The sequence below is a fragment of the Stenella coeruleoalba genome (assembly GCF_951394435.1).
Source record: "Stenella coeruleoalba genome assembly, chromosome: 15".
Classification (NCBI taxonomy): Eukaryota; Metazoa; Chordata; class Mammalia; order Artiodactyla; family Delphinidae; genus Stenella; species Stenella coeruleoalba.
Genome location: NC_137161.1, coordinates 76,457,822 through 76,482,797, shown reverse-complemented (window position 1 = coordinate 76,482,797; position 24,976 = coordinate 76,457,822). Strand labels below are relative to the sequence as shown.

The 24,976-nt window shown below is 45.3% G+C and overlaps 1 long non-coding RNA gene across 2 annotated transcripts in view; it reads right to left on the bottom strand.

Annotated features, from left to right (window-relative positions):
- Positions 1–24,976, bottom strand: part of LOC307198197 — a 422,507-nt gene that overhangs the window by 378,066 nt on the left and 19,465 nt on the right. The gene's annotated exons all lie outside the window — the stretch shown is intronic.

Below are 24,976 nucleotides of genomic sequence, written 5' to 3'. Positions count from 1 at the left end.
TTGAATCACAGACAGAGAAGGTGGAAAGAGGTGAAGTACAATTACTTGTTAGCCATTTAACGCACGCTTGTTGAGCACCTACTATGTGCCAGGCAGAGCTCTGGGTGCGAGGGATAAGAAAAATAAATGTTCCTTTTCCCCCCAAGGAGCTCACAATAGATAAACATTTATGTAACATTATTATGCAGTGTGATCAATGCTCCAATAGAGCTATCTAAAGACTGCAAGGAGCACTTTAGGGGGAGTCTAACTGCCCAAGTGGTGCCAGGGTTGGTACCTTAAAGGAGGCAACACATGAGCAAGGCCTTAAGACTAAGAATTCTACAGGTGGTGAGTGGAAGAAAGGCAAGCAAGGCAGAGGTCACAGCACTTGCAAAGGTCAGGAGGCTTGACACTGGACATTCTGAGTGGTTTGGAAGTGCAGATCAGATGGGACACAGAATCCATGTCAAGGAATGCTGGAGGTGAAATGGATAAGGCAGTTGGTTATCTGACGCTGAAGGACCCCGTATGCCATGCAAAAGCATCTAGAACTCATCTTGTAGGCAACAGGGAACTACTGAAGATTTTAAACGGTGCCATGATCCAAAATGTATCTGAAAGATTCCTTGGCCACAGATGGAAGATGGGAAAGACACCTGGCAGAGGATCTCTTTCCAAAGGTGGTAACAACAAATGCCCCCGGTGGTGCATACCTCACCACCCTTTTCCTGCTCATCCTCACAGGGAGGAAGCTGCTGATAAGCAATTCCTGAGAACCTACTGTGTGTTCCCAGCACTGTGCTATCTGCACTCAGAGCCATGAGAGTGTGCTGAAGCCAGCTCCTACTGGCTTATACTGGCTCATACCAGTTCATACTGGCTAATGAGAGCCAATTATGCCCCTCTCTTTTTGGCTTCAGTGACATCCCATTGGTAGCCTGAAATCAGCCATGGTGCAAGGCTTTTTCCACCTTAGAAATCTGCAAACGCTACAAACCAGGGCTTTTTTTCTTTTCCAGAGAGCCATTTATGAAACATTTACCAGCACACCCCTTGAAAAGACCCAGTTCCAGCCCTCCATGAGAGCAATATCTACTTAAAGAGAACAAACTAATACATATGAAAGGATGCAAGAACAATTCAGTTCAGCATTTGTACCCACTAAAGAAGGAATCACGAAGCATGCACGGGCAGGTGGTGCAGGGTGGTGGGCAGAGAGAAATAAAAGCCCGACAAGCCCAGGTTCTCCGCATCCCTTGCCCGGCCACTCTCACCCAAGCTGGGGCTTAATCAATTAGGGCCCATCTGGTGTTAGTTATCATGACTAGTGATCTCCAACTATAGTTCTCAGAGGTGACATGTGACCTCAAAACTAAGCATGCTGTCAGAGATCTACAGATGTAGAAGGAGCCTCAGAGAGAGAATCCAGCCAAAACCCCACTTCATTCATCCATAAAACGGGGCATCATATGGCAGTGATTTACCTAAGTCCTCAAAACAGTTAACAGTGAAATGGAAACTTGAATACAGTCCTCCTCTCAGCTCAACCTGTGCTCCAGTGCCCACGTCATTTTTACATTTGTAAACAAGTGTCCCACCATGACAGCCTACCCTTACCATGGACCCTCAGAGAACACATTTTTACAGTATTGTTCAAGACTGGCATAATCTTCCTGTCCTCAGCACTCCTGGGGAGGCCTGGTAGCCAGGAAAGGCATCTTAGATACTGTTAACTGAATGGAAATCTACTCAACAACATATCAAAGCATCAAATCAGAAAATATGTGTGCAGACTGTCTTCTGAGGCTCCATGATAAGTTTGGCCATGGGTCCTGGGCTCAGGTTCTAGGGCCTAGGAGCAGGCTGAGAGCACATGAAAGGAGGGGGCTCTCAAGATCAGCATGCAGGGATGACGGCAGAATCAAGAACCAAGTGGGTGGTTAAAGGGCCAGAAGAGGAAGACCGGTAGACAGGGAAGAACAAGATGATCTGGAATGGAGGGGAGGTAGGGAGGGACAGCCTCAAGAGTGGCCTGAGCCACATCCACTGATGTTTTCACTAAATACCGAGAGCTTCAACTGTGGCTCCCCAGAATTTGGAAATCATGCTCCAAAACATTTTCCTAAAGATTTTTGGAGCTAAAAGAGAATTGCCAACTTTCTCCTTTGACAAAGCAAGAATAACAACAAAAACCTCACTAGCACCATTTCATGAAATAATAGATATTTAAACCACCAAAGTTTAGAAAGAACAAATTCTCAGAATCAAGGACATTTATTTAAATTGACGACATATAGCTTTATGAAAAACACTAGCCATGACTTTGTTCACTGTACCATGGACGGCTGCACTAGATCAGGTGGGAGGAAGTGCCGAGCCAGCCTAGACATATGTGCAAATCACCCAGTTTCTATATGTGCATGTCCCTTATCTCAATTACGGTAGCTGAAGAGGGGGAGCATTCTCTTGGGTTATTTTCTCCAGCACCAGGTGGTAAGCACCATTGCTAGTCTTTCCAGAATCCCTTAGGCCTCTTCCATTTACAGTATCTTGAGCCTGGCTCCCAGCTTTGCTATGATATTCACTGCTCACACCTTACAACCTAATATGAGAAGAGAGAAGAAACCCTAGTTCCTTTGCCTTGTGTAAGACCATCTTTGCACCTCTCTCACCCAGGTATTACAGATTTCAAAGGACAAACTAAGCCCAAAGTTAAGAGAAGGAAGGAAATAAAAAAGAGCAGAGAAGAAATAAATTAAAGAGACCAGAAAAACAATAGAAAAAATCAACAAAACTAAGAGCTGATTTTTAGAAAAGATAAACAAAATTGATACACCTTTAGCTAGTCTAAGAAAAAAAGAGACTCAAATAAAATCGGAAATTAAAGAGAAGCCATAACAACTAATACCACAGAAGTACAGAGGATCATAAGGGGTTACTATGAACTATTCTATACCAACAAATTGGATAATCTAGAAGAAATGGGTAAATTCCTAGAAATATACAACCTTCCAAGAGTGAATCATAAAGAAACAGAAAATCTGACCAGACCAGTAATGAGTAAGAAGATCAAATCAGGAATCGAAAAATCTCCCAACAAAGAGAAGCCTAGGACCAGATGGTTTCCCTGGTGAATACTACCAAACATTTTAAGAATAATTATCACCAATCCTTGTCAAACTCTTCCAGAAAACTGAAGAGGAGGGAACACTTTCAAACTCATTTTATGAGGCCAGCATTATCCTGATACCAAAACCAGATAAAGACACTACAAGAAAAAATTACAGGCCAATATCCCTGATGAAAAAAAAATTTTAATTCTCAACAGAATATTAGCAAACTGAATTGAACAGTACATTAAAAGAATCATACACCATGATCAAGTGGTATTTATTCCTGAATATAAGGATGGTTCAACATACACAAATAATTAATGTGATATATCACATGAATAGAAAAAAGCTATAAAACATATGATCATCTCAATAGATGCAGAAAAAGCATTTGACAAAATACTTCTTTTCATAATAAAAACTCTCAAGAGGGAATTCCCTGGCAGTCCAGTGGTTAGGACTCTGGTTCTCACAGCTGAGGGCCCAGGTTCTTCCCTGGTCAGGGAACTAAGAACCCATAAGCTGCACGGTGCGGCAAAAGGAAAAAAAAAAAAAAGAAACACTTTCAAGAAACTAGGTACAGAAGGAATGTACTGCAACATAATAAAGGATATATATGACAAGCCCACAGCTAACATTATACTCAATGGTGAAAGGCTGAAAGCTTTTTTCTAAGAAAAAGGCATTATGTTAAGGGAAATAAATCAGGCAGAGAAAGATAAATACTATGTGGTCTCACTTAAATGTGGAATCTAAAAAAAAATAAACCCATAGAAACAAATAGTAGAATGGTGGTTGCTAGGGGCGGAGGGGTGGGTAAAATGGGGAGATGCTGGTCAAAGTGTCTAAACTGGATATGAGATATAAATTCTGGGGGCTAATGTACAGCATGGGTGACTATAGTTACAATACTGTATTATATATACTGTATTATACACTTGAAAGTTGCTAAGAAATTAAATCTTAAATGTTCTCAACACAAAAAAGAAACGACAGTTGTATGAGATGACAGAGGTGTTAACTAACCCTACTGTGGTAATCGTTTGGTGGCATGTAGATGTATCAATTCATCACATTGTACACCTTAAACTTACACAATGTTAAATGTCAATTATATCTCAATCAATCTGGGGGAAAACAGTGCTAGAGATTTCATAAACAGAAAGACATTCGTTGGCTCTCTACATTTAGATGTACTAAATTCATAAAACATGACCTCAAAGCTCAAAAGTTTCTAAAGCTTTAACTCTGCGCTGTGCTGGCCCTTGAGTTTAAAATTCAGACTGATGTTTCACGTCTCCCCAGTCCTGGAGAGAAGGGGGAAAAATGGCACGTGAACATAATGACCCATTCTAGGTCCACAGTTGTTGGTAAGTTACAGAACCCTAAAATGTCAGTTAGAAAAGAGGTCTTTTGAATTACCTAACCCAGGACTCACAGACTGGTTTCACTGCACATATATATATATCATCTGAGAAGGAGTGGCTGCCTGGGGTGCTGGGGAGAAATGAGGCTACATCTGAGCCCAAAGGGGAAAAAAGGCTGTGACTGAATTTATCACATCTGCCATGGGCTCTGGAAGAAGAAAGGCAGCACTCACCAGGAACTCAGGCAAACTCCCTTTGTACAATTAGAGAAACCAAGGCAACAAAGGGTTGCAGCCAGTACATCCCGCTCGCCAGGGTCCGACCCTTCTCAGTTCTTGTTTGCTCATCAATTCCCACACCTGAACCCTGTGTGACACCTGCCAGCAATTCCCCCTTCCTGGTCCTCCCCCTTCCAGGACTTGCTTTCTCCTTCTAAAACAAGCTGAAAATTCAGAGTCTACAGTGTTCTACCTGCTCCATGGGGCCCCACAGGGAGTTCTGTTTCTGGAAGTTTCCACCTGTCCTACTTGAGCCATTCTTGGGTTGGCAGGGTTTTGATGTGACACACCTCATCTCCTTAACCTGAGTCCCAATCTAGGTAAAGTGCCCTTACCTAGATTGGCACTTACCACACCTGACTTAACTAGTGTTTGGGTCGTAGCTATTCCTGTATTTCTAAGCCATAAGGTCCTTTAGAGAAGGGGCTGGATCTTTGTATTCTGCACAGTGCATAACATAGGGCAGGGACTTCCCTGGTGGCTCAGTGGTTAAGAATCCGCCTGCCGGGCTTCCCTGGTGGCGCAGTGGTTGAGAGTCCACCTGCCGATGCAGGGGATACAGGTTCATGTCCCGGTCCGGGAAGATCCCACATGCCCCGGAGCAACTAAGACTGTGTGCCACAACTACTGAGCCCACGTGCTACAACTACTGAAGCCCACGCACCTAGAGCCCGTGCTCCGCAACAAGAGAAGCCATGACAATGAGAAGCCTGCGCACCGCAACAAAGAGTAGCCCCTGCTCACCACAACTAGAGAAAGCCCACGCACAGCAACGAAGACACAACGCAGCCAAAAATAAATTAATAAATATATGTGAAATGAGAACATGAGAGGCTATAACTAAGTCTCTTGTTACTCTTTTGTACTTCAGAGCTTCGAGACCAAAGTACACGTTTTTAAATCTGACAGAGCAATGCATCTCACCTCCTTCCTTCTGTACAACACACCTCACCCACACCACTGAAGCTCCCGAATTATTTTTCCAGGTAGTCACCATGCTTGCCTTACAGCCCTTCACTCTTTTTTTGCTTAGTGCAGTAGTTTTCCAATTTTATTTTAGCAGCAGAACTCTTGGGTCAACTCTTTGGTGAAACACTTCACCAAACCCCAAAGATAAAATGGCAAAAAGCAGTGCAGTGAGGGTGCCCTGCTCACATCTCCCTTGCTCCTTTCAGCATCCCCACGGCACTTCCAGGGCCCCCAGATCACTAGAGTTCAGAGCATCTCTCACCAGCTTGTACCATTCTCTCCAGTATCCTATCCCCTAGCCCAGCCTCTACTTAGCTGCCAGCCTAATATTAACACTGGTCTAAGCTTAACACCCCTTTCAACCTGCGATCAAGTTCAAACCCTTCCTGCTGGTTCCTCGGCAAAAACTTAACCGGACACACCTTCAACCTATGCCCCCACTTCCCTCCTCTACTTACGTCCCTCTGGCTTCAGCGGAATCTCCTATACACACCATGCTGCTTTCACTCACGAGACTTCCTTCCAGATCCAGAGCCCCCTCCTTGCCGAGACCCACCCCCCCACTCCGCCTTCAAGTAGCCCATTATCCTCCCCACCCCCAGCCTCTTTCAGATTCCACTGCTTGACGCCACCCTTCACTCACACCAAAATCCAGGGAGTCACCCTAAATCCTCCCTCTCCCCGACCCTGCACATCCAATGAATCACCAGTGTTGGGATCTGGCCTTGTGAATATAACTTAAACCCATACCCCTCTCCCTCCTCACTGCCATGGCCTCATTCTTAGACTCTCTTACCTCTCTTAGGGATTCTTGGAAAAGCTTCCTGATGGGCCTCCCTGCCTTGCCAATTCACCCTGTCCTAAGCCTAAGGTCATCCATCCAAATTATAGTCCCCTTCCACTGGCCCCCTTGTTTAAAATCCTTCAACAGCTCCCACCGGCTTTGCATTAAGGTCCAAGCTCTAAGCTGAGTATAAAAGGCTATATTCATCCTCTGGTCCCCATCTACCTTTCTGACCCCACCTACCATGCCCCCAGGCTCAGCCAGCAGTTCAGCCATCCCAAATCATCACCATTTTTCCATAGGGCCCCTTCTCTCTCACCTCAGAGAAAGTTGACGTTCCACCAATACTCACCGGGACAGACTTAGCTGTTAAATACAGAAAGACTTTTGAACAGGTTGGTAAACAGCCACTGCCCCAAACCCCCAAGTGCCTCCTGCTGTTCCAGCCATTCCACCCCCACCTCCAGCAATCCCAGGGTGAACGTCTGGACCAACAAGGAGGAAAGTTGTTAAACACCTTGGCTCTCACCCCTGCCTGGGGGCCTTTGCATGTACCCTCTGCCTGAACCACCCTTTACCCCAGCCCCTGGTATCCCCTACTTCTCCCCCATGACATCCCTGTCCCCCACCCCCAGGGAGAGGCAGGAGACTCCTCCAGTCTCACTGTGTCACCCCCTCCTCTGTCTCCTCATGGAGCCTTCTTTGTGCTTCTGTTATACAACCTGCCCTGTTATACTGCGACTTCTTACTCATCTCTCCCTCTCCCACTCAACCAAGAAGCTCCCTGGGAGCTACGGCCACGTCTCATCCACATCAGAGATGCTCAATATGTGTTTGGTGAACTAGGCCTCCTAGCAATTTAGAAAAGCCCCACCTCCTTACAGCTCTCTACCTCCTCTCCTTCACGTAATCCCAGACTCACATCTCTAGCACCACCCCAGGGCTTACTCTGTGTGGAGCTAAGCACACAGAAGGTGCTCCATAAATACTATTTCTAAGGCTGATATGTATGTACCTCCCCCCTCCAAAATGAGGACATAACAGCCCTGCTTAGCTGAAATCAAGAGATCCAGCTGGGGCCAAGTGAGCCGGGAACTAGCTGCCAGAAACAGCTAAGCACACGCGTCCACGCAGCTGGCGGAGCCAAGAGCCACTCGTTCCAGCTCCTCCTTGTGAAGGAGGAGCACTTTGCCCAGCACCCCCTCCCCAACCCGAGCTTTTCCTCCTGCCCTCAGTTGAGATCCCAAATAAGGCAGCCCAAAGCTGGGTTACAGAAAGATAAAGGAGGGGCTCAAACAAGCCTCTGGTTTCAGCTGCATGGTGCTGTGTGTTTTTAAAGGAGAGAGAAAACAGAATCAAAAGAATGTCTTTTCTCTTTCAGAGACAACCACAGGCAAAATCACCCAGGCTTTCCCACCTTCAGCAGATTTTTTCCTAACAGGACTTAGAACACAGGGAGAGGGTGGGTGTTGTCTCATGGGCTTGGAGCAGCGAAATCTGATAAACAGAAGTGTCATCAGTGCTTCCTGGGCAGGCTGGGGAGGAGGGGAAGAAGGAAGGAAAGGAGGGAGGGAGGGAGAGAAGAAGGAAGGAAGGGAGGGAGGGAGGGAAGGAAGGAAGGGGGAGGGAGGGAGGGGGGAGGGAAGGGAGGACACATGTAATCAGCAGCTACCACAGGCCAGGCACTATGCCAAGCGCTTTGCACGTGTCCTCTCCCTGAACCATGAAAACAACCCTCTGAGCTTGGTATTATTCCTATTTTAAAGCAGAGGGAACTGAGGCTTGGGGAAGTCCTTTGATGTGCCCAAGGGTAGAGGGCTAGCAAGTGGCAGGGCTGAAATCATAAGCCAACATATCTGACTGTGATTCTAACACGCTCTCTGCAGCACTGGCCCCTCTGCCTTCCTTTGAGTTTTCCCAAATCTCCAACAGGATCAAGCTTTGCTTGACATCACTCTCCCCGCTTTCTGCTTGACGGAGCAGGTCTACACCCGCTGTGGCTTCTCAACATCAGGGGAATTTACTCAACACCCACATGCATGCATGTGCTTTTCACAAGGTCAGAGCTAAAGATTAATAGTGGATGGGGGATTAAGGACAGCACTGTTTCCACATGCCCAAGGAAAGTGGAGCACTAGAATCGCCCCTTATTTGAGCATCTATTGAAAGTATCACCTACGCTGCAGGCCTTCCTTGGCTCCCTATCTAGTGTTCTTCTTACCCATCCCCCACTTCCCCCGCTATTACAACACACATAGTTTCTCCTTTCCCCTTACCACAGTGTGGAATTACTCTTACCCACGTTTCCTTGTCCAGTATCTATCTGCCCACTAGAATGTGAAGTCCAGCTATGACAGAGGCAAAGCATGCTGTCCAGGAGTTCTGAGTCAGACCAGAACCCCAACGTGGTTTATTCCACAGGCCAAACCACTCTACCTGGTAGGTCTCCCCACCACTCAATTCACTCAATTTACCTGGCCTGAAAGAGCTGTATGTAATGTACTGCCTAACATGAAGCTGGTCTCCAGCTGGATGTAGAGTCTCAACTCTGCTGGCTTCTATCTCTAAGAGATTCTTCCAGCAGCATCAGACTAGATCTCTCCTAGATCTTAGAAGAGCCACTGCAAAATGAGACAAGGGGTCCTCCTGAAGGACGCCTTGCTCTGGCTGCCCACACCTTGCATCAGGTTGACGGAAGCACTACCCCATTTTCCCATGAACTGCTTGTTTGCCAGTCATAGGTATTTGGCTGTAAGTTTACAGCAGTTCCTGAAATGCCAGCCAAATGCAGATTCCAGGGTCCTGAACTTCTGATTCTGGTATGTTGTAACTTCAAATCTTTCCTTCTTACTAGACTCCTGGAGAAAGAGAAGAGAGATTGACCCCATCTCTGCACTTGTTACCTGTGGACAAGCCATCAGCACTGATAACTCAGAGTTCATTCATACAAATAATGGCTGGTCCAACGATACTTTAAAACTCTTGCACTAGTGATTTTGGAGAGACCAACAGTTCAGTCACTCACCTCCACTAAGGGGACAATGTCACACAGCAATAGGTTCCCACCCATCCCCAGTCCTTCAGGCAACTTGCTATTTCTGAGCACGGTCAAGATTTCCTTCTCCACTTGAAGCTCCAAAATCTGTGTGTGGATGGGGCTAAACAGTTACACTCAGTGGAGAAATCAGATCAGGCTGATAGCTACTGCTCCTGTCACTTATCTCCAGGAAGCTCTTTAGGACGAAGACCTTGAAATATCACTCAGAAAAATCTCACCCAGCCCGTCCCTTTGCAAAGACCAAAAGCTCTGGTCTGGGGAGAAAGCATCGCCACAACAAGGTCTCTCCAGCCCCACACACGATCATATGCCTGACTTCTGCTGCTCCACTTCACACACTTGTTTCTCTCCAAGTGGGGAAGCTGGGTGGTACAACCGCTGTACAAAATCACCCCTGGCACAGTCGCACTTGAGAGAGAAGCCGAAGAAGCCATAAGCCACAATCACCCATTCCAAAATCCCAAACCTAAGAGAAGCCAAAGACTAAACCCTTGTGACATCACAAAACTGATCACACAGGTGCCACGGAACCTGTCTCATTGATAAGCACAGTGTGGATTCCCAGCAACTATGTTCAGAAGAGATCCCTGGTTCAAGGCTTCCTCCCACAGTGGAAGCACCTCCTCTTCCCAGATGGCTCCCATGACTCCACTCCATTCATAAACCAGAGTCTGAGCTTATGAATGAGCTCACACACAGAGCTGAGAAGTCTTACAGAGAATATGACTCCTGTCCCACCACAATTTAATTCATCAAGTATGGTTATCGGTTTCAAGTCTACTTTTAAGTTAATTTTGCATATACTACTTCCCGCTCCAAAGTAGAAAAGAACTGGAGTGCTACCCAGTTAGAGGAAACAACTCGTGGAAGTCTTTCTTAGAGTTAATCAAAGGTACTCTTGTTTCTCATACAAAATATGCAAAATTAAGCAAATTATACCAAGATTGCTCTTTATTCTTTTCATTTCATCATAGGTTTGGGGTGTCACCAGAATGGCACTATATTTCTAAATGGCATTTCTCTCCCCAGCACAAGAGCTATTTTGTCTAGCTTATACAACTGCCAGCCACAGCAGTGTCATACACTTGGCATTTCCACTCCTTTGAGTTTCACCTTCCCAGCCAAGAACTCTGGCCTTCTGTACCTGCTCCCCACTAAAAACACTCTCTTGAATGTAACTTGACAACCCAATTCAATTCAATCCACAAGCATTATACTTCCATTCAGTAAATTTGTACCTCTCAGTCCGCAATTAAGAAGGAAATATGGTCCATGTACCCCGTACATCTTACAGCAGGAAGAAAAATGTATGTATCTGGCTTAAATGAAAACTCCCAGCAAGCTAAGATTCAAAACTCAGATCCCGAGTAAAGGGTTTGCCCTTCTCTAAGTGGTTTCTGAACTAGCCAAGTGTTCCTTCCCCCTGTCGCTCACACGGGGGACCTTCCCAGCCATCTACCTTCTTAAGGGGAAATTCAAGGTCCAGAAGTAAGCAGTGGGTATGATTTAGTTGCAACCCTGAGCCCTAACTCCAAGACACGACCTGTCCAAATATGTTACTGCCATCCGTGCATTTACCCAGAGGCTGGTCTCCATCAATAGTTCTTTTGTTTGGAGTTTTGCAAACTCTACTGTCAAAGGCAGCTACCATCGGCAGATGTGAACAACAGCAGTGTTGGCTAGTGTTTCTCTGACCTAACCAACCTGCCAATTCCTCCTGCTTATAGGAAGTGCCTGAATGACACCTCCACTGGCCAGCAATCTGCTGGGCCTCTTCTTCCAATCCTCTCCTTCCCCCACCCCCTTGTCTGGGTCATGTTTCAAGTGTTTTTGGTTACTGTGGCATGTTGCCTGTGAATGTTAAATGTTCAGCAATCTGTGGGCTCCTTAGTGCTTTTGTGCAAATAGGTTGGCTTTGAAAAAAAAAAAAAAAACTGATCTCAACGAAAGAGAGCAACACAGCAAGTCAACAGTTCAAACGAAGTTACAAAGGAAGAAGGCTGCCTATTCAAGAAGAGGTACACAGCACAACACAGCACAGCATGGCGAGGAACTAGGATGTATCTTCTGAGGAGGCAGGATGCATGGGGGAGTAATGACTGCCTGCCAGGAAATGAATCCTGCAAGGCCTTGGGGAAATATGAGAATCCCTGGATCTTGGTGTCCTCAAAAATGGAGAGATTTGTACCAATCTGATGGCGCTGTTTGTGAAGATTTCATGAGGGGAGACATGTGCTTGGCTCAGTAACTGTGAGATCAGATTAGTAACTAAAACACACTGCTGAGGGGAAACCTGAAAATTATCCAAAGTAAGTCTCCATCTGCAGCTATTTCAAATCTGGATGTTCAAAAAGGGATGCATATGTTTTGTGCACACACACACACACACACACAGGGTTAGCCTGTATTCTTTTTGTATTCTTTGGAATAAACAATGATTACCATAATAATGGTAATATGGCTACCACTAATTGAACACTTACTACTTGCCAGGCACAGGCACTTTATCTACACTCCTTTCATCTTCAGAACAGCCTTTCTGGGGATGACTAGGGTCCCAGTTCAGACTTGAGACTCAGAGAGAAGTAACAGACCTCTGAGTATACAAGTAGTTAGTGGCAGATCCCAGAGTTCACCTTCTGGACTGCCTGACACCCATGTCCAGGTTCTTCTCACTACACTGTACAACCTCTCTTCTTATGGAAAAAAGGCTGCTAAGTATAAGAAGGAAATGTCCAGCCAGCGGGGCCTCCTGTTCCCCAGATGCCGGGAATTATGGAAAAACTGCTAAAGCAAGCTTCGGTTCAGAGAGAGGTGGATTTCTCCTTGTTCGAGCTGCCAGTCTGTGCTGACAACCAACATGTTCCAACAGAATTACCCAAATCCCTGTCCTACCCAGTGAATCCCCCTCCCCCGTGTGGCAGCCCCAACAAACAGCCCAGGGTTGCCTAGTTCAAGGGCGTGACCTCTCTCCAGTTTGCAGAGACAGCAAACGTACCCAGGGAGCACGGGACACTCTCAAAGCACAGACACACGCCAGGCCTAATTAGCTTATTTTTACCTATGCTGCTCCTCCCAGCAGGGTCCAATCCCTGCAGCCAAAAGGCTAAGAACCCTGCTGCCAGCATCTCTGCAGCGGCTTCTCAGAGCCTGTTCATAATTAATTTTATAAAGGGCCTTGGCTCCCCATCCCCATTCCATGTGCCTGATTCAGGTGAGATCATGACAGTAATCGTTGCCAAAGCTCTGTCCAGTGGAATATGTGCCCACTGGTATGTGTGTGTGCATGTGTGTGTGTGTGTGTGAGAGAGACAGAGACGGGGGTGGGGGCAGATTCTTCAACACACCAAAAAGCTAACAAACGATGTTCTCATGCTTTTCAAATCTAGGACTGGTCTGAAATTCAGGAATTTATCCAACTAATTGGGTGCTTTTGTGTGTGTCAGACACTGCCCTCAGCACTGGGGATGTAGAAATGACTCAGACATAGGATCTCTGTCCCCAAGGAACTTACCATGAATTAGAGCATCTACACATGTCAATGACAAGACAGGTAGTCAGTGCTGTGAGAGGCATCAGGACAAGCTGCTACAAGACCACAGAGAGGGAACATCTCACTCAGTGTTAGGAGGTCCAGAAAGACTTCCCGAAAGCCATCAAAAACTCAGAACCGGGCTTCCCTGGTGGCGCAGTGGTTAAGAATCCGCCTGCCAATGCAGGGGACACGGGTTCAAGCCCTGGTCCGGTAAGATCCCACATGACACGGAGCAACTAAGCCTGTGCACCACAACTACTGAACCTGCGCTCTAGAGCCCGCGAGCCACAACTACTGAAGCCCGCGCGCCTAGAGCCCGAGCTCTGCAACAAGAGAAGCCACGGCAATGAGAAGCCCGCGCAACCGCAACGAAGAGTAGCCCCCACTCGCCGCAACTAGAGAAAGCCGCGTGCAGCAACAAAGACCCAATGCAGCCAAAAATAAATAATAAATAAATGAATATATTTTTAAAAAGCAATATGCACCTGTTCCAGGAAAAAAAAAAAAAAACAACTCAGAAGCTAGCACAGACCCTGGCACGATAAAGGCACTCAACAAATACTTTTGTATCAAATAAAGTGTCTTCTGTATTGTCTGAAAGTTTCTCTATACTGACTCCCTGGAAACCTAATAAGAATTAGCTAGGCATATTTGTATCAGCTAGGAATGCTTTCGCCTACCTCAAGTAGTTTAAACAATTAGGGGGTTACTTTTTCACATAATAAGAAATCCAGACATAAGTGGCAGTTGGTATTGGTCCAGCATCTCAATGATGTCAGAAATGACATCTCAGTGATTCTCTTGACCTTTCCCACATGGTCACAAGATGATTTCCATAGCTCCAAACATCACATCTCACACCAAAGCACAAAAAGAGAAGGAAGCATGGCACCAAGTTGGCTTCTCTTTTTAAAGAAAATCTTTCTTCCAAAATCCGCTCCCCCCGCGCCATAGGTTTCTGATCACTCCTTGGCCAGACCTTGCTAAATGGCTACTCCCAGTTTCAGAGAACCCAAGAAAGTCACAGGTTTTAGGCTCCATAGTGAAGACAAGCAGTATCTTTTTGCATCTGGCTTATTTCACTTAGCATAATGTCCATTTTGTAACATGGGTCAGAATTTCCTTGCTTTTTAAGGCTGAATAATATCCTGTTGTATGTATGTACCATATTTTATTTATCCATTCATCTGTTGATGGACATCAAGTCCTACCTTTTTTTTTTTTTTCTTTTTTGCGGTACGCAGGCCTCTCACTGCTGTGGCCTCTCCCGTTGCGGAGCACAGGCTCCGGACACACAGGCTCAGCGGCCACTCCGCGGCATGTGGGATCCTCCCGGACCGGGGCACGAACCCGTGTCCCCTGCATCGGCAGGTGGACTCTCAACCACTGCGCCACCAGGGAAGCCCTCTACCTATTTTTTATGCCCCCGAAATAATGCTTTCTCCCATAACCAGAACATTCTAGCCCTCAGTAACCTTTCTTAGTGTATTCACCATCTCTGTGAGAAATAAACACCTATTTTGTTTAAGCTTCATTTTCTATTAATCAAAGTCAAATCTGTTCTTTATTAATATACCTCATTTGTCAAATGAATATATTCACAGTACCCACCTCTGAGGGCTGATAATCATATGGTATGTAACTGTGTGACCGTACCAGTTGTTAAAATACTTCCACACCAGGACTTCCCTGGTGGTCCGGTGGTTAGGACACCATGCTTCCATTGCGGGGGCGCAGCTTCAATCCCTGGTCAGGGAACTAAGATCCCACGTGCCATGCAGTGCAACCAAAAATTTTTTTAAATTTCCATATCAATAAACAGAAGTCACCTCAACACCCGGGGGAAAAAAACGTGAAAAATTAGGAATTGATTTAGGACTCACTGATTTTGCTTCAACTTTATAAATAGTTACAGTTAGTGGTTTGTTTTTTGTTTTTTTGTTTTTTCTTTCAGTAAGAACTTTTTCTCACCTCTCCCAGGACATCCATGTGCTTGTGTGCACTTTGTAGTACAATGTTTAATTTTATCCATCAGCAATACTAATCCTGCTCACTTGTTTGCCTAAGTAATGCCAAAACCATGGGCTTGGTTCAATGTTTCCCTCTCAGTCAGTGGTCTTGATGTTTTCCCCACCCCTGTCTTTCAGAACAAGGATTCAGCCTATGTGTCCCAAAAAAGACATTGAATTCAAACTTGAGTTCACCTGGATTCATCTTTGCTGAAACTGTGGCTTTCACACCTTTCTCTCTCTCTCTCTGTGCTGCTGATTACAATCTTAAAATTTCCCCCAAGATGTAAGTCAAATCGGTAGGAGAAGAAATGTTACAGAAATGATTTGGGGTGGGGAGTTTGTCAGGAGGTCTGACCAACCAAAAATGCTACATGCCAGTGAACGCATGAGGGTGGCCTCGGTGTAATAAGAACAGAGAACCTTGGGCCTAAGGGTGCTGGCTCTGCTCCCCACAGCAGTAGGCATATAAGTACAGTGGCTGATAAAAGAACAGGGAGCCTAAAATGACCTGATAAGGAGCTGGTCCCACCACAGAATCTTAAACAGAGCAGGAGCATGATCAGAATAGAGATGGGGACTCCGCTGCATGGTGTGGTGGATTGGAGAGGAGAGAAGCAGAAGGAAGGACAGCCAGGGCAGACACTGCAGCAATCAGCTAAGAAGAGGATGGATCCTACCTATGCTGGGTGACAGGAGGAAGAGGTGCGGCTGGGAGTCTGCAAAGGAGAAACTGCAGGGAAGGACAAGGATTTGATGACTGTCTGAATGTGGCGTACGGAAGTCACAGGAATCAGAACTGCCAGAAGTGTCCCCCTTAGGAACAAAGAAAGTGGTGGGGCCCAAATTCGGGCTCTTGGAAAACAACTGAATGGAAAGGGCTAAAGCCTGACATTCAAGAAAAGAAGCAGAGAAGCTCTCTGAACTCAGGTTAGTAGTAAAATAGTCTACTGTTTTAAGTCTAGAGCAGCAAATCTAGCCCAACCCCAGGATATAATAACAGCCTACAAGGTGATGGAACAAAAAATGGGTAAAGGTGGCCAAGACTTGCCTTAAAGTTATTGGGGTCCTGTAGCCAGCTCTTACCAGAAATGCTGTACAGCCTTTCTTAAAAAATAAATTATATAAATTTACAATTAATTAAACTATATTAAAAACAAAGGTGATGAGGGACTTCCCTGGTGGTGCAGATGATAAGACTCCACGCTCCCAATGCAGGGGGCCGGGGTTTGATCTCTGGTCAGGGAACTAGATCCCACATGCACGCCGCAACTAAGAGTTTGCATGCCACAACTACGGAGCCTGCCTTCCACAGCTAAGACCCCACACAACCAAATAAATAATTTTTTTTTTTAAAAAAAGGTAACGAATATTTAAAACTCATCACTTCCTAATTATTTTACCACATTTTACTGTTACTACAGTCTATGCCCTTGAGGTTATTTACATGTGTTGTATCAACACTGTGGAAATACTATGGAATGGTGGGCTACTGCACATATCCGCCGGTGGGCTACTGCACATATCCGCCAGACTCTGGGTTTGGTGATGTCACATGAGTAGTCTTCAATCAGAAATGCTCGGATTATTTACACCATGGAAATTGGCAAGTGCTATGTACCAGCTCTTCCAGGTCAGGGTTCTGGAAAGCAGCCTTCCACTAGGGTGAAAGCTGGTGTCTCTCATTCAAGTAGGGGCACTTGACTTTGCAGCGCCTTCCCTCACCAAGGCAATACTCAGTCCTTGGAAGCCTCTTCCATCTATCTGCCTTACATCCTCTGGCTTTTGGGGTGCCAGGCTTGGGATGGCACCTAGACCTTAAACGGCCTGCATTAAATCTTTTGGTGTCTTCAGGATCTCTAAACTCTATCCAAGTCTCTCGTTTGTTGTTTAAGAACCCTTCTTTAGGGCAGCAGTACATTCTCTGCTCTTACCCAGGCACCTACAAAGATGTAGCCTCTGGGTTAAATTAAGTTCCCAGAGATATGTTGCCAGGGCCTGCCAATCTCCTGCAGGACACTCCCCCACTACTATGCCTTGTCCGTTCACACCAAATGGTTTTCTGTCAAGAAATCTTGTTATCTATAATAGAAGAACAAAGAAAGTCACCAAAAGGCAGCTTAATGGGCCTTTTTAAAAGTTAGGTGGAGCTGTTCCAGCCATGCAAGAGGGTTCTGGAATCCAAGCCCCTCTCCCCAGCCCCCACCATCACTACCACCCCTTCCATTCACACCCTTTATCATCCCTGCTGCTCCGTTTCTGTAACAAACAGCTAGCTCATCTCCCTGATGCTGTTTAGTGCCCTTCTGCCCACTTCATCTGTTCTCCACATGGCAGACACCGGTCCTTCCTAGATGTGAACATGATAGGAGGCCACTGCCTTCGGCTCACACTCCGTGGCCGGGATGATCTGGTCTCCATAACCTCTCCAGCCTCCCTTCTCAGCAGCCTCCCCTGCTCCCCTCACTCCTTCCTAGAGCACCATCCCCTGGCTCCCCTGGCCTTTCTGCAAGTAGACTGCTCTCTCCATAAGGCCTCTACCCACTCCATACCCACTCCTAGCCTTTGGCCCGTCTTCAGGACTCAGCTCAAGGGGTCATCCTCATCCCAAGACTGGGTTGGGGGGTCTCTCTTTGGGACCCCCAGCTTCCTAGGCTTCCTGCCATCATGGTACTGACCACGTGGTATTGCCACAATACCTTCTCATGCTGAAGCCATCAAACCCAACACCACACGCCCCACAGCCAGAATAGCATCTTATTTATGGTAAGACCTTATTCTGGGCATTTGGCTTGGCCTGGCACACAGTAAGCATTCAGTAAGTGTTTGAATGAATAGATGGATGACATCAGAGCCTTGGTGTGCTGGCACTTACAAGTATGCCATCTCAAGGGCGGAAGGGTCGGTTGTTTAAGAACACATGCTCTAGAGGGACTTGGATGCACATTCCAATCATGCCTCCCACTCACTGAGTGACCTTGGGACCATTCCTGATGTGAGTGCTTATAAGAATTCTCTATGTATTAACTCATTTAATCCTCATAATCACTCTACGAGGAACACACTGTTGTAGTTATTACTATGATTACTTTTTTAATAATAGTAATAACTATTAGTTATTAATAGTAATAACTATTACTACTAATAACAGAAGAGAAAGCTGAGGCATGAAGAACTTGCTAAGTGGGAAAATCAGCATTTGAAACCTCACACTTATCCCCTAGGCTTCACTGCACATCAGCAGCTTAGAACAAGGCCAGACACCTGGTAAGTGCTCAAGAAATGTGAGCCTCCCCGAGACCACAGCTTTGGGGAACTCCAGAACTCCAGTCAGTTTCCCGTATCTAGGAGAGCACTCTCTCTGCCTGATCAATCTGTTGCTATCATCCAGGACCAAATCTTCTAACATTTGTGCCATTTGGTTCCCAGCGCCGGCATCGTTGGGAAGGTTTCTGTCCCACAAGGGAAGCAGTGTGGGCCATAAAAATGACCCTGAACTAAGAAGACAGGGCAAGGCAAACTTCACATTTCTAAAGCTCAATTTCCTCATCTGTAAAATGGAGTGGAAATACAGTTGTCAACAACTTCACAGGGTTGTCCTTAAATTTAAATGGGGTATAAAATGCAAAGTATTTTATAAATCATGGAAGCTATAAAAGACATAAGTTATTAGTCACAGGGGAAGACCAAGGGGGTAGAGTGGTGGTTCAGGTGTGGGTGGGAGTGATTGTGGGGTTGTTCAGAAAGAATGACTCCTTTTCATACCCCTCTCTTCTCTCCTCCCTTGAGCCTGAGCATGGGCAGAACAGCAGCCTGCAGGTCTGTTGCTACATACAGATAAAACAGAATTTCCGTGTTGGGAGTTGCTATAGACTGAACACTTGTATCCCCCTCAAAATTTGTATGCTGCTTTCTAGTCTCCAGTGTGATGGTATTAGGAGGTGGAAACTTTGGACGATGATTAGATCACAAGGGCAGAGCCCTCATGAATGGGATTAGTGCCCTTATAAAGAGGCCCCAGAGACGTCCTTTATGCTCTCCACCATGCAAGTTTATAGCGAGAAGACAGCCATCTATGAACCAGGAGGTGGACTCACACCAGACACTGAATCTGTCGGTGGCTTGATCTTGGACTTCCCAGACTCCAGAATCCTGAGAAACAAATTCCTATTGTTTACAAGCCATCCAGTCTGTGGTATTCTGTAATAGCAGCCCAAATAGACTTAAGAAAGGAGTTTTGTACAAATTGTTTTGAATTGACATGATTTCCAAAAGCAGATCTGCCATATAACTATTTTAGCCTCGACATCATGAAAAAAAAAGAGCTCCAAAACAACAGTCATAACACAAACACACACACACACACACACACACACACACACACACACACACACACCTCAAACCATTATTTATAACTGGAAAAAATTTCTTGATGAAGTCCAATTCATACTCATTCCGTATAGGGTTTTGTTTGTTTATTTGCAATGCAAACCATTAGTTGCTTGTTTTATAGGGTTTGAATTACTAGAAAAGCTATTACCAGCAAATAGGATTGGCAGCCTGACTTCACCAGGCAGACCTGAACATTTGCATTTTCTGGCTTTTGTATGCTTAAGTTCACAAACTAAAGTCCTCATCAACAAGCTTTTTACATTTGAATAGATTACAAAGTGTTTATAGGTCCAGGGTCCTTCCAAGACAGTAGTTAATTGGACTCACAAACAACAGCAGGAGAGTCTCATTATCCTGATTTAATGAAGGAAGACACTTCATCCAGAGAAGTTAAGGGACTGGATCCAGGCCTGAGCACTGAGTCTAATCATCATTGTCATCAGCATCATTACCATAGTCACTAATTTTTAACATGCTAGGAGGGCACTCCAACAATCTGTCCTTGTCCTCCAGGAGCTCAGAGATTAATAGACCTTTGATGTAACCATTTCTCAAAGAGCTAAGTAGGTAATAAAACATAAATTGAGAGTCATGTATTGAGAGTCATATTCTGATGCCTCAGACCTCCATTCTTCATTAGAAGAAGTCAAAGGAACCAACTCCAAAACCATGGGGCGGTCAGTGCTCTGCTGGGTCTCGGTTTCCCCATCTGCAGTAGAGAATCAGTACCCCTGATCATGACTTCTTTTCCTAAGGATCACCTGGCACACTTGTTAAACACTCAGATCCCCAGGCCCCTACATTGCAGGTATGGAATGGACCCAGAATCAGAGTCTAGGGAAAATACTGTTTTAACTAAGGATGCAATAGAGGACAGGACGAAAGCTTTGGGGCTAAATGTGTCCAAGGCACTGTCATTGTTCAGTGCCGCCCTCACAGCTGCTGACCCAGAAATATGGTTTATTTTTGAAGTTTAGACAAACCCAGAGCCTAAGAGATCACTTATCTCCATAGTACATAGAATTGAGTTCAGCTAAGAACGCTGAATGGCGATGATCACCCAAGTAGGACCATGATGAGGTGCCTTTTCCACAGGACACAGTCTATCCAAGAGTAGTCAGGAGGGCATAAAAATGAGGAATGGTCCAAGTCAAAGAGTTTGGGCTCCAAGTGACCTGGAACAAGCTCCTTACCTTCCTTGAGCCTCAGTTCCCTCAGTGGTAAAGTGCGATTAATATACAGCATAGGGCTTCCCTGGTGGCACAGTGGGGAAGAATCCGCCTGCCAATGCAGGGGACACAGGTTCGAGCCCCGGTCCGGGAAGATCCCACATGCCATGGAGCAAATAAGCTGGTGCGCCACAACTACTGAGTCTGCGCTCTAGAGCCCACGAGCCACAGCTACGAAGCCCAGAAGCCCACGCACCTAGAGCCCGTGCTCCGCAACAAGAGAAGCCACCGCGATGGAAGCCGGCGCACCACAATGAAGAGTAGCCCTGGCTCCCCACAACTAGAGAAAGCCCGCGTGCAGCAATGAAGATCCAACGTAGCCAAAAATAAATAAATGTTCTTTAAATATATATATATATATATATATATATACACACACACACAGCATAGATAAACCTTGAAAACATTATGCTAAGTGAAAGCCGCCATTCGCAAAAGACTACATATTGTATGATTCCATTTATATGAAATGTCCGGAGTAGGCAAATCCATAGAGGCGTAAAGCACATTAGTGGTGCCAGGGGCTGGGGAGAATGGGGAATGACTGCTTCACGGGTACAGGGTTTCCTTTGGGGGTGATGAAAATGTCCCAGAACTAGAGAGGGGTGACTGGCTGCACAACATTGTGAATGTAATGAATTCCAGTGAATTGTACGTTTTAAAATAGTGAATTATATATTCTGTGTATTTTACCACAATCTTTTAAGAATGCAAATGACAATAACTTGCCTCCACACTCTCTCCCCAACTAGCAGTTAGGAAGTCAGTGACAACAGAAGGGACACCCAGCCAGGCAGGCTGGAGCTACTGTGTCCTCCTCCTCATAAGCATCTTAGAACCAGACTGATTGCCTATATGCCCATGAGGATACTTCCTTCTATAACCCAATTCTCCACGTGCATTACCATTCAGTCTTTTAATCTTCTAAACTGCCATACAGGAAAGCGAGGCTCAGAGCATCTAAGAGCTTGTAAGTGGGTGACGTAGTCAAATTCGAATCCAGGTCAGTCTGAGACCAAAACCTGAGCTCTTTCGATTATAATACACTGTCTCCCAAGAGCAATGATATTAATTTTTTATAAACATACACATACTTTGTATACTTTTTATACTTTACAAAAGGCTTTCATTCAAACTCTTTGCCTTTATTCTCCTCATAACCCTGTGGAGTAGGTACTACCTCCATTTTACAGATAAGGCAAAGTAATGTGTTCTGCCCAAAGTTACTGGCCAGATCCCAAGAATCTGCTCCTCTTCTTCCCCGAGAGCAATTTCCATGCAGAGAAATTAGATTACAAACAGAAATAGGGTAGGTCCCGTGAGAACTTTCTAGATCAAGGGTATGGGGGAAAAAAAAGAAAGTTTTTTGTTTGGGGTTTGCTTTGTTTTTGTAAACCTTGTATTGCTAGTCATCTATTTTCCCATCAGATATGGAAATGCTGACCCTCCTGAGTCCCCAACTGAACTAATGTACATTAGCTCAGTTAAATGCACATTTCTTCCCTAAGAAAAATGCCAGGGGAGGAAATATGTTTAATTTGTTGCTTCTAGCATCTGAAAAAGAGCAGAAGGAAAAAAGGCAATAGACAAGAAACTCATAGAAGCATGATGTATTGACTCCTTTCATTAAACTAAAATTTATTGAGCATCTACTATGTCCCAAGCATGGTTCTAGGCAGATTTGGGACTTCCCTGGCAGTCCAGTGGTTAAGACTCTGCGCTTCCAGTACTGGGGGCTAAGATTCTGCATGTGCCTTGCGCACAGCCAAAAAAAAAAAGATACAATGGTAGACAGGGTGGATACCTGACCTCTGACCGCTGTAGTATTTTCAATCCAACGCAGTATTACATAAACCAAACGGATCACCTAGAGAGCTATTTTAAAAACAGATTCCATGGGATTCCCTGGTGGTGCAGTGGTTAAGAATCCGCCTGCCAATTCAGGGGACACGGGTTCAAGCCCTGGTCCGGGAAGATCCCACATGCCACAGAGCAACTAAGCCTGTGCGCCACAACTACTGAGCCTGCACTCTGGAGCCAGTGAGCCACAGCTACTGAAGCCCACGTGCCTAGAGCCCGTGCTCCGCAATGAGAGAAGCCACAGCAATGAGAAGCCCACACACCGCAACAAAGAGTAGCCCCCGCCCGCCACAACTAGAGAAGGCCCGTACACAGCAATGAAGACTCAACACAGCCAAAAATAAATAAATAAAATAAAATTTTAAAACATAAATAAAAATTAAAAAAAATAAAAACAGATTCCAGGGCCCTGTCCCCAGAGATATTAAGGGAAGCCTAGGAACCTGGATTTTGAAAAGCTTTCTCAGTGATCAGAAGCAAGAGCCAAATCTGAGAACCTAGACTAGTCCTTCCGAAACTTGCCCAGTCATAGACGTACCTGCAGTACTGGATGAACATACAGATTCCCAGGCCTTTCTCCTAGGATGGAGCCCTAGACTCAGAATGTTTAAAACAAGCACATCGGGTAATTCATGGGATCCAGCACGCTTGGGAAACAATGTTCTGGCAGGGTTAGAAACACCACATAACCCAAATCTCATCCCCCCAAGCACTAATCACTTCATACAGGAAGAGTAACAGTCCCACAAGGCATTATGGAGCCCCCATTATAAAATGAAACCAGTTGTCTATACCATTTGGGAAGCACTCCCTTCTCATAAGATTCTGCCCCTTTCAACAAAAATTCAAAAAGAAAGAAGACACACCTTCTATGTGTTTGTGCTATAAACCATTACCATCAAATCAACTTGAAAGAATTCTGATTTCAAATAAATTGTGCCTCTGTGCTAAGCCCTGCGATGCCAAGTTAACCAGAAGGCATTTCTCTTGTAAGGCCATGAACCTGAGTGTACCTCTAATACCTTATAAATAAATAATGGACGTTAAAAATAGCAATAATGAACTCAGAAAAATACTAGCTAATTTACACCATAATAGAAATACCCAGGGATCTTTAACTGAAGGACGGATGCCAGCCTCCCTAATAAGTACACCAAACCGTAATATTCCACATGTAAGTGTAATTTCTAAATTGCAGTGTATAATTCAGAAGGGTGTATGTTCTCTGAAAGGCAAAAAAGTATTTATATGAATGCTATTACTCAGCTGCATCATCCCCTGATGAGAAAAATCAAAGAAATTACTGGAACAATGTATTCCTTGAGACCCAGGAGCAAAATGTCTCAGAAAAAGGCTATCATTAATCTTTATACAGTCGTGGAGATAAACCAGTGCTCCGTGGCACATGAAGCACTCAGACCTGTGAGCCTTTGTGTGAGTGGCTTCACTCCTTATACCCCCAGAGGGCTAAGAGAGCTGCCACTGCTCAGCATCTGTGTCCCCAGAAAAGCCCTGTACCAAGACCGGCCACTGACTGACAACAAGAATGATGGGGTCAGCTGATGGGGTCACCACACACCAGAGTCAATTTCCCAAAACCCAAATCTGATGTCCTTTGATAAAACCTAAGTTCCTAATTTTGGCCTATGGGATCCCACCAAAATCAGCCTCTACCTGCCTCTGCAGCTGTATCTTTAGTCATTTTCACTCCTCTTCCCCTGCCCTTTATTTCCTTACTTCACGTCTTACACTCCAACAATTTTAGAATATTTTGAGTTTTCTGAACATACAATGGTACAGTGGTTCCCAAAGAGGGGCAATTTTACACCACACACACAGTACATCTGGAAACTCTGAAGACATTTCTGATTGTCACAAGCAGAGCTATTCCAAGCATCTGCAGGTGGAAGTTGGGATGCTGCTAAACGTCCTACAGTGCACAGGACACCCTCCCACAGAAAGTAATAATCCAGTCCAAAATGTCAATACTGTCACTGTTGAGAAACTCTTCCTTGGTAAACTGAATTAATGGCCCCAAATCTTCACCTGTCCTTGTATCTATACCCTCAGCCCTTTAAGTTTGCAGTCCTCACCCATCATGGGCAGGGCTTTGTTCCCCACCCCTTGACTCTGGACTCTGCCACATGACTTGCTTTTGCCAGCTGAATGTAGCAGAATTGATAGAGTACACGTTTCCACTTGGAGCCAGTTCCCAACTAAGCACAGGCTAAATCCACCATTGTACAGGAAAACCCATGAGAAATAATGATTATCATTTGACACCACTGAGTTTCTCAGTGATTTGTTACACAGTGATAGCTAACTATTACACACATGCTGCTTCATGCCTTTGTATACGCCATTCCCTCTGCTTAGGAAGTCCTCTACCCTCATGCTTAT